Source organism: Canis lupus, chromosome X (assembly GCF_048164855.1).
Source record: "Canis lupus baileyi chromosome X, mCanLup2.hap1, whole genome shotgun sequence".
Taxonomy (NCBI): domain Eukaryota; kingdom Metazoa; phylum Chordata; class Mammalia; order Carnivora; family Canidae; genus Canis; species Canis lupus.
In genome coordinates, this window is record NC_132876.1 from 114,140,871 (window position 1) to 114,150,210 (window position 9,340).

Sequence of the window (9,340 nt, forward strand, 5' to 3'; positions counted from 1 at the left end):
GAATTTTGAATTTGGATCTTTTCCCAGGCCAGTAATATGTGGTACAATCCTCTCTTGTGATGCTGAGCAGGGCAGAGAGCTACAGTTCCCAGCCAGCCACATGATCATGAAGGCAAACAACTGATACACTGACAACCATTCCGTCCTCCTACAACCATTTTGTTTTTCTCATTCAGCACAATATTCACTGAATTACATGATATAGTCAATACTTTATTATAAAAGAGGCCTTGTGTCAAGATGATTTTGCCTAACTGTAGCCTAATGTGTTCTGACCACATTTAAGGTGGACGAGGCTAAGCTAAGATGTTCAGTAGGTAAGGTGTAGTAAATGCATTTTTACCGTATGATATTTTCACCTTATTAGGGTTTATCAGGATGTAACCCTGTCATAATTTGAAGATTGCCTATTTCTCTCTCTCTCTCTTTTAAATTATAAAGCTACTTTTAATACTTTGAGGTGAGCCCCACAGGAAAAAAAAAACACTGGGAAGAAGTAACTGTCACATACACCCCAAAAAAGGAGACTGGCTCCCTGGGGAAGGAAGCACAAAAGGGACCTGCCGCAGACTCAGGGCACAGAGAATGCCATCGATGATGCTGGGACCTGTGAACACTGTAGAGAAAACTCAAGCATGGTGGCACTGGCTCTGGGAACACAAGCAAAGGGCAAAAGGATTGGACACGAAGCCACAAAGCTACTTGGGTTCCTCCTTCTTCTGTTTTGCCTTTTTCTGCTTCTACTGCATGATCTCCGAGTCCCTGGGGGTAGAGATGATGGGGCTCTCTGCTTGCGGGCAACAGCAGAAAGCCTGTCATCTCAGCACCTTCCCTTAACTCAGTCGCTCTGTGTTTTCATATTCTTCTAGCGAGTGAGCTTGCACTTTCTGTGGGTCATGGCAACAGCAGAGGCTCCAGCCTGCCTCTGTTGCATCCCCTCATTCTGTCCAGTTGTATATTTTTCTTACTAAGCAGGATTTCTCAACTTCAGCACTGATGACATCTTGGGTCAGATCATTCTTTGTCATGTGCACTGGAAGATGCTGAGCAGCATCCCTGGTCTCTACTCACTAGATGCCAGTAGCTTCCACCACCCATTTTGATAACCAAAAATGTCTCCAGCCATTGCCACGTGTCTGCTGGGGAAGGGGGTTGGTGACAAAACCGCCCCTAGTTGAGAACCACGGCTCTTAAGATCCTTTGCTTCGTTTCCTCCCTTCTCTCCAGCTACATGTTTAATAATGTGTAAATCATTTTTAAACGTCTTTCTGTTCCTCCAGCAGTAGAGTGGACCCTGGCAGATCTCAGTAGTCTAATGTGCATTTGTCATTCCCATCTTGGCTGGAGGAACCGCAGGACTTTATATTTCTAGCAGATATCACTTGCCTATCATTAGCATTTTCAGGCTGCATCTAGCTGTCAGGCTTTGTTATGTTGAAGCTGCTGTTGCCAACTTCAGTAAGCAAGAACAACAAAAAATGCCTTCTGACTTCCCTAACAAATAAGTCCTGTTTGACAGATTGAATTCACATAGATACTGAAGCATTTCATTAATAGATGATGAGCTGTCATTTCTGAACTGTCTTCTTACTCTTCGACGAAAGAAGGGGATTTGCTTCTTAAATGAGGGAACTATTCTTGACTATTGTGTCTCATGAAAGAGAGGCTAATTGGGCAGGGTAGTGGGTAGACAGTTTCCTATTGTGTTAGTCATCATTTACTGTGTAATAAATTACTCCCCAGACTTCCTGGTTTTAAGTAACAAGCATATATAGTCTCAGTTTCTGTGGGGCAGGATTTCAGGAGCAGCTGAGCCTGGAGGTTCTGGTTCAGGGTCTCTCCCAAGGTTGCAGTCAAGATGTCAGCTGTGGCCATAGGCAGAGGAAGTTTTGATTGAAGCTGGGCAGGGAAATCTGTTGCATCACATGGCTGCTGGCAGGTAGGGCTAGCAGATTTTGGAAAACAAACAAACAATAAATACCCCAAGGTGCCCAGTTAAATTTGAATTTCAGACAAATAACAGATAATTTTGCAATGTAAGTCTGCAGGATTTGGGACATACTTTTACTATTATTCATTGTTTATCAGAAATCCAAATTTAATTGGCATTCTTTTGGAATCTAGCACCCTGATTGGCAGTAGGTCTTAGTTCTTTGCCATGTGGGGTTCTCCAGAGGGCTGTTTCAGTATCCTTATGGCATGGTAGCCAGCTTCTCTGAGAATACCTACCTGACAGGGAGGTTAAAACTGCATTGTCTTTTTTGATACAGTCTCAGAAGTCACAGGTCATCATTTCTGCCAATTTCTATTGGTCACATAGACCAATTCTCATTCAATGTAGGGGATTACACAATGGTATGATCATAGAGTACCATCTTGGAAGCTGATTCCCACATCTGTATTGTGGGATTTGAGGGCTGCTGATAAGATCTCCCTCACTCTCCAAATATTACCTATTTGTAGAAGGCAGACTTCTAAGGCAATCCCTAATGAGTTATATCCATGTAGAATATGTTCTCCTTGAATGTGAGCAGAGCCTGGGACTTGCTTCTAGCCAACATAATAAGACAAAGGTGATAAGATGTCACTCCCTCAATTAGGTGATATTATATGGCAAAGGTAATAGGATTTCATTTTCATAATTCTTTTACATTATATGAGCCTCTTTTAGCCTACTAGAGTGAAATACTCTCCCTTGCTGACCTTGAAGGAGCTGTCATGTTGAGAGAACGGCTAGGTCTGTATGTGACATGATGGGTAGACTCTAGGAGTAGAGAGTGGCCCTTAGTTCAACAAGAAAGAGGGGATCTCCATTCTACAGTGTCAGGGAACTAAATTCAGCCAACAATCATGTGAGCTTGGGAGAGGACCTTGAGACTCTCAAAAGGAATGCAGCCCTGGTGACACCTTGATTGTACCTTTGTGAGACCCTGAAGTAGAGGACCGAGTTAATGTATACCCAGAGTTGTGATGCACAGAAACTGTGAGAGAATTAGTGTGTGTTGTTTTAAGCATCTAAGTTTTTGGTCATTTGTTACAAAGCAATAGATAACTAGTTCACCCTTCTATCTTTCTCACTGTATTGGGGCTGATATTCTCCCCTTGGGAGAGTATTATTAAATCTTACTACCTTCTCATGTCCTCCATTAAAATTTGTGCACTTTCACAATGTGCCTAAAAAGATATATAAAGCCAATTTGCAAAACTTGACCCAACAAGTAGTTGTAATTAAATGTGGAGAGTTGCTAAGAGAGGTGAACAACAGGAGACTTTGACTACATAGCAGGATAAGCTAAAATAGTCTAGGAATTCAGGAAAGCAAGAACACTTGCTTCACTTGCTTCTGGAGAAAGTGATATTGAAAGTTGGAAGAGCAAGAGTTATTTAGGCAAAAAAGGAGAGATGCAGAGTATGAAGGCAGAGAACTTTTTAAAAGTGTCAACTGTTGTAGTATTAACAGAAAGAGTGCATAAATCCTAAGTGTGCAGATTGACAAATTTTCACAAAGCAAAGCCCCGTGTAACTATTGCTCAGATCAAGAAACAGTATTACCTGCCTACCAGAAGCCTACCTATGTCCGATTCCAGAGAGGAGCTTGCCTTTCTCCTCTGCAAGGGTCACCCTGTCCTAACTTATAACATCATAGTTTGATTTTGACTATTTTTATACTTCATATACTTGGACTAATATAGTACATGCTCTCTGTACCTGGCTTTCCTCTCCAGTGTTATGTTTGTGAGATCCATTCATGTTGTTGCATCTAGCTGTAGTTACTTTTGTCTCATGGCTGCATAGTATTGCCTTTAAGAGGATACCATGTTTATTCCTGTTCGTGTGGATGATCTGGGTTGTTTCCCATTTGGAACTCTTGTATATAATGCAGCTATGAACATCTTTATCCATGGTTTTTGTGAACAATAGCATATGTTGAGTAGATACCTAGGAGTGGAACAGTGATGGGATGAAGGCACTAGATAGACATTTGAAATCAACAAGTGAGGCATCTAATGTGGCTTATAGGAAATCAAGCAATCTAGCATCAGTCTACCTTTCCAAGCTTTGTTTAGACCACTCTCTGAAATACAAGAGAGTGGTCTAAACAGATGCCAGAAAGGTAGATCAGTTCTAGATTGCTCACTGACCTGCAAGCCATGTTTAAGTTTGGACTTTATCCTGAGGGATCATTAAAAGGTTAAAGTGAGTGAAAGATAAAATTCATTTTTTTTTCAATCCTTAAACATTTATTTAACTCTAATTACTTGCTAAACACAATGCCAGACACTGTAGTAACACCAAAAATACCAAAATATAGTTCATATTTTCTGGCTACAATTTGAAGAATGAATTAAAAGGAAGCAAGCCTGATGTATGGAGACAGATTGACTGCTATTTCAGTAGTTCTGAACCACAGAAATATTTGATCTTATAAGGGTTTATTGACTCTGGTATTCGATGTTTTCTGAAGTGAAGGACCTTGCATTGAATCATTGTTTTTTCCTGGATCAGCCAGAGGACTTAACTGGCATTTTTCACAGAACTGAGGAGGCTGGAGGAGCTGCTGGTTTGCTTTTGCTGGCTATCAGGCACTCCTGTAGTATTTGCATACTCTGCAAGTGCTACTGTAAAGAAAACAAGAAAAGCCTGAGGGCCACTGTCCTAATGGGGCTTTTGACCATAGTAATATTGCTGGCTAGGGCAGGAAGCATGATTCCAACACTTACTTACTTACTTTATTTATTTGAGAGGGAGAGAGAGAGAGCGTGTGCTTGGCAGGGAGGGGCAGAGGGAGAGAAACTTCAAGCAGACTCCCTGGCAAGTGCAGAGCCCAACACAGGGCTTGATCCCATAACCCTGAGATCATGACCCGAGCTGAAATCAAGAGTCAGACTCTTAACTGATTGAACCCCCCCAGGTTCCCCTGATTCCAGCACTTTAATGTTAGAAATGCAAGCTCATACTTGGACCAAGAGGGCATCCTTGATACTCTCTATAGACACGTGTAGTCAACACACCTTCCTCCATACACTGTGATGCTTCTGTCCAGAATGGCCCTTTCCCCATGTCATGACTAGGCTTCCCCCATCACGCTCTCTTTATTCATCCCCACTGAGGTTAACTATCACATCTATACTGTGCACATGTTCATAGTGTCCCCTTGTTCACTCTCTTTATAAAAGCTCTCTAAATAGGTATGTGGTCATCCTCTCCAGCAAGGATTGTACCCGTCTGAGACCTGTTTCATGTTTATTTTTCATATATCCACCATCCACCTTCCACCTCCACTGTTTCCCAGCCCCTCATAATCTTTCTCACCACTCTCTATCCATTTACTAAATCATTTACTAAATGGTCTACCTCAGAAAACTCTCTAATGACCAGTTTTTTTTTTCTTTCCACACCTACTACTGACCTTCTACCTGTTTCAGGCACTTTGCATCTCTTGAATGACCCTAACTGAATGACTCCTATTGACCTCCTTGCTCACTCTCCCTACCCTACTTCATTTTTTTTCATATGTCCAGGAAGTAGTGGCTTTTTGATACTGTTATTCCAGCTACAATTAGGGTTCTTTACAGTAGCATTTGCAGAGTACACGACTACTACAGGAGTGCCTGATAGCCAACAAAAATAAACTAAAAGCTCCTCCAGCCTCCTCAGTTCTTCTGTGAAAAACGCCGGTTAAGTCCTCTGGCTGATCCAGGAAAAAACAGTGATTCATTGCAAGGTCCTTCACTTCAGAAAACATCGAATACCAGAGTCAATAAACCAATTAGAGCTGCTGAGACTGTTGCTGTTCATTCTACAAAACCTATGATCACTGATCTGGAAAATGATGAGATGCATGGGCCCAGGATAGACCCACTTTCCTTGGGGCTGGTCAAAAGAGACAGTTGTTTCTTAGCCCTCTAAAAGCTCAGTCTTATTTAAATACCTCCCTCCTTCAGGCAGTGATCCTACTTCTGTACTCACCTGATATGTCAGTGTATCTGTGTCTTTCTTCCCTCTTAAGATTGTGGTGCTTTGAGCCCAGGGATGAATTTTACTTTGCTCTGAAGCCTGTGCCTTTAGTAAATGCTCAGTGTTTGTGGAATGGATGGATGAATTTAGCAGTTATGAGAAACAACACATTCTCTTATTATATAGCTTAAAGCCACTCTTTGCATCCCATCAGTTTTGTGGAGAGGGGGGACAGATTTCCCACTGCAAAGGTCAGATAGATGTAAGACTGATTGAAATACATGGCATTGTCATTTGGCACTGAACACCCAGCAAGGTTCTTCTTGTTTCTCCTACTCCCTATGGCCCTTTTGGGAGACCTTCCAACTCTCTGAGGCTCCCTGTGACCTTCTTTATGTGAGAAGCCAGGAGAGGGGAATCTCATATAAGATCTAACTTGGGCTTCATATTTATAAAGCAATATCCCACATCCTATTTTATTGGAAGCTATGGACATGCTATTAATAAGAGAAAAAAGTCATCATGGGAGTGAGGAACTCTGTCATAGAAGCATATAAAAAAATGAACACTATCCAGCTGCCTGAATTTTAATCTGTTCTCTGATTCCAGATGTAGCTATAATAAGACACAAGACTACTTTACCTTGGTTTCTTTTTCCCCCCTTCTGTTCCTCTTCTGTATCTCATGCTTTCTCTTATGCACCCCTTTTGTCTCAGTATTGGGGCAACAGTAAGAATATGCTTTTAATGAAATACCTTTTTTTGGACTTAATGGTTTTTGTAGTTCATGAGGGTAGGAACATCACCTTTCAGAGGAGCAACATCTACCTAACTACATTGATAGAGCTCTTCTTAGGTTGAGATGAAAGGTGCCCCTGACTTTCTGCTTGAAGAGCCTTGACCTCACAGAGGAGCCATACCCCTTGTGGTAATAAGCTTATGGCCCATTGGGAGAGAGCAGTATAACCTTCCCAGTGTCCCACATTAGTTCTGCACAGTTAATTCCAATAATTCACAACAAGCCCTCACACTCTTAGGGAAAGACATCCCATTCTCTAGCTATGGTAACAATCAAACCCCCAAACAAGAATGAAAGCGGTCTTATCTGTCTTATCTGAAAGCCAGCCAATCAATGTCAGTCTCCCACTTTGACAATCATCTAATGGGAAGCTGCTGACTTTGAACATGTTTCCAAGACTGACCACTCCAATCTCTTTGACAGTATAACCTCAAAGCAAATCCATCCCCTAAATCAGCAGTTTGTTTTGTTCAGACAGTGTGCCTAGCGAGCAAAACTCTCTCTTCCTTACGTAAGAAATAAATTCAGGCTTTTGATTTCAGAAATCGTGTCATGGTCTTATTCTTTGTCAGTTTTCCATTACTTCTTGATGTCTGCATATGCCAGCATTACAGAGTTCAATCATCTTTGCTATATGTAATATATCACCTGAAGATGATGGTTGTGGAACATAAAGGTGTATCCATGCTATATATATGATGCTGAGTCTTATAGTTCTTGAGCATAAATAAAGGTACATTTTACATAGTCACAGGTTAAGAGAGAGACTGTGACTAAGGGAATTGGATAAGCATTTCATTTATCTAAAATTTAAACTCTTTTTGTTTTTGTAGTTTGAGTTTTTGGATTGTAGGTTAGACAGTTGAGTTTTCAAATTCATGGTCCTTGGGCCTAATTTAGCATGTGAATGTGCTCTTAAAAATACTTGAAGCAACATTTAGAGAGTCTAGAAATTTCACATTTCATTCTAAATTTCCATATTTTCTTGAAAAACAATGCTCAATTTGGGCATTCCTGGGCCTCCGTTGCTGCCTTGCAGTACTCAGTAGTGATGAAGTAGCTGCTGGTGCTACCTGTAAAATGGGCGCAGGCTCCCTTCTTTATTACAGTGTCAGGACTCTCTGTCACTGCCCAGCAGGGAAGAAGATCGTCAGTTCCCTGTATCATCTCTATCTTGTTCATCTTACCATAGGCACCTATTCCTCTGCACAGAATTCTCTGTCATTTAGTGTTTGTGAAAATTGCATTATAGCTTTGGAGAGTGAGCATTACAGTTCATGTATAGGCTTTTAAATTTGACCCCTTTGACCAATTTTTAAAAGTTAGCTTGTATTAAAAGCCCTTTTCCCTCAGTGGTGTGGCATCTTGATTTCAGATTCTTTCAAGGATGTAAATTTAAGTATTTGTACCTCATGATTTTGGGGGCTTTTGTCTTTTCTCCTCATCTCTTCCATTAATAGCATATTCTTTCTTCCTTAAAACAATTTCATCCCCTGTGTTTAGCTGCTATGGTATATTATAAAAATGGCCACAAATTATTCTTTTTCTTTTTTAAAAAATTTAATTTATTTTTTATTTGAGAGGGCATGAGGGAGAGAGCAGAGGGAGAGGGAGAAGCAGGGGTGGTGGGGCTCAATCCCAGGACACCGGGATCATGAACTGAGCTGAAGGCAGATGCTTAACCAACTGAGCCATCCAGGTGCCCCTGTTCTAATTTTTTCTATCCATGATCTGTGAGAGGGTTCTCCCACACTGACTCTGAGCTGGCCTTGTGACTTCCTTTGGCCAATGGGACATTAACAAACATGATGCAAGTAAAGGTTTGGAAAAAGTTTGTACATTGGAGCTTGCTCCCTTGCTGAGCTTCAGAACTGTGACCACCATCATGTGAATGAGTCCAGGTTGGCTCACTAACACAGATGATGAGAGATACATGGCTAAGTCATCCTTATCACTCCAGCTCATATTCATCTAACTGCTAGACACATGAGAGAGCTCACCCTAGACCATCCAGCCCCAGTCAAGCTGGCCCAAACCAGAAGAATCATTTAGCTGACCCACTCAATTGTGAGAAATGATAAATTTTTTGTTATAACAATTTTTTGTTTTAAGTTGCCAAGTTTGGGGTTAATTATATAGCAAAAATTAACAGATACAACCTAGATTAATGAATATTCTATTACCAAAAAAGACCCACATTTAAAAAAAAATGTCAATATCATGAAAGAAAAGAAAGACCAAAAAACTATTCAAGATTGGAGGATAGCAAAGAAGCATGAAAATCAAATGTAATATGTCATATTAGATTAGATCTTGGACTGTGTGGGGGAAATGCTCTAAGAGACATCGCTGGGACAATCAAAAAATTGGAATGTGGGCTGTGGAATAGATAATAGTATTATCTTGAATTTGATAATTATATTGTGGTTATGTAAGAAAATATCCTTGCTCTTGGGAAATACACACTGAAGTGTTCTGCGATAAAGTGGCATGATTTTTATAACCTACTCAGAGAAAAATACTAATAATGATATTCTATCTCAGAGGACAGATGATAATAATAATAATGTGCATGTGAGAGAGA

The 9,340-nt window shown here is 40.7% G+C and overlaps 1 pseudogene; it reads right to left on the reverse strand.

The window, feature by feature from the left end:
• Nucleotides 1–698: 698 nt before the first annotated feature.
• Nucleotides 699–898, reverse strand: LOC140627602 (small EDRK-rich factor 2-like; annotated as a pseudogene).
• Nucleotides 899–9,340: the final 8,442 nt, after the last annotated feature.